The sequence below is a fragment of the Cupressus sempervirens genome, chromosome 7 (assembly GCF_028749045.1).
Source record: "Cupressus sempervirens isolate cs-2001-9-10 chromosome 7, ASM2874904v1, whole genome shotgun sequence".
Taxonomy (NCBI): domain Eukaryota; kingdom Viridiplantae; phylum Streptophyta; class Pinopsida; order Cupressales; family Cupressaceae; genus Cupressus; species Cupressus sempervirens.
The window spans coordinates 835,618,070-835,619,820 of NC_143124.1; positions in this window are offsets into that span (position 1 = coordinate 835,618,070).

Genomic DNA, 1,751 nt, shown 5'->3' on the forward strand with positions numbered 1-1,751 from the left:
GTATTATATCCCTGGTAGTGGTGCATGGGGTTAGTGATTCAGCTATTCATATTTTACCAATGTCATCCCTATGTGGTCGACGTATCTTTATTTTAATTGTTTTAATTAAAACCTTTTAGTGATTAGTAAATCTGAACTCATTTGTATTATGTGATTAGACCAGTGAGCATGTCTATGCATTTAGAGGTTCGCTTTGTCACAAAAGTGGTAAGTGGTCTTTTTGTGATTTGTGATTTTTAGGTTTCTAATCTTTTTAGATTTATTTTCTAGTAGCTTTCCCTTAGGTGAATTTCTATTATGGATAATAACCTATTTTCCTTTGAGTCAATTCAGAGTTTAGCTACTCTAGCTGGCTATTTTCCATAATTGACCATTCACTCAAAAAGTGAATAAGTATTAAAAAAGTGAATTAATTATTCACTTCTCACTTTTCAAAAATTGAAATTTGAGAGCTATTTTGGAAATTCTCTTCTGAAGGATTCTTGTTCTGTTCATATGGGGAGCTGTGAGCATGGGTTTTGCATGAGATTAGTCTCGTTAGATCCAACTCAAGGAGACCTTTCTTTGCCATCACTTTCGATAGTTTTAGTGGGTTATTTATTTTATTGGGCTATTTATAGATTTTTCCCCTTTTTGCTGTCAAGTAGGGCCTTTCTATTTTATTTGTTTTTCTCTATTTCAGCTTCCATTTTTTGTAGCAATATGTTACGAGGCTAAGAACTAGTGTTCCCCTCTATTTTTTTTTACTCGTTCTACTCAATTGGTTAGGTATTAATGTTTTTCGTATTTTTGGGATGAGGGTTTGGGATTTTGAGCCATTATGCTGCCCATTTTTGCATACGATGTCTGATTTTATTTATTTTTTGATTTTCAAGATTTTTGCACCCAAAGGTCAAATGGGTTTTAATTTTAGAATTTTTCCAAAACTTGGGGTTTTTGCCTCATTTTGCATGCCACCTAGTTTTCTCAGGTTTTCTTGGCATGGGTTTGGACTTGGGCTTGGATGATTTATTTAGATGTCAGTCAGACCTCTATTATACTTTAGTTTTGCATTGGGATACGTATAGAATCCATCATCTTGATTATTTTTTTGGTTGATTAACTTTTTGCTTGTGTTCTCATCGAGTCCTTGTGCTTTGATCTTGATGATGGTGGTGTGCTAGACATGAGTACATTTGTCAAGTGACCTGAGGGGCCCAATCTTCAATGGTGTTTTCAAAAGTTATGATCATTGGGGTTGGGTTAGGAGTTTGCATGCCTACAGGAACTCATCATTGGATGAGCATGGGTAGGATAGGGTATCATATGGAGGGGCTTCTATCGTGCAACCTAGTAACTATTTCCCAATTGGTAGAGGAAGTTTTATATAAGTGATAACTAAATTAAAACATTGGGTGGTAATATATATATAAGATAATAAAATGTGTGGGTTGTGCACCTTCTATCATGAAGAGTTGCTGCCCTAGGTTGTGTGCCTTCTGTTGAGAAGAGTAGGTTTGTATACTAGCTTGGTCTTTTGGATGCCAAGTGACTCTCCATGATGTTAGTCCCTACTTAGTAGCCCATTGAGATGTCTGACTAGGACATATAGTTATGCATTGTCTTTGTCTTGGATTCAATCATCATACTACTTGGCATGAGTGTTAGCCATGGATGGTTGTTTTGTGTGTGTTTGTGGTTAGATTATTATCTCATCAACAGAACGAGTGTGGACCTATGGGTGACATGTGGTTGGGAGGCATAACTACCTT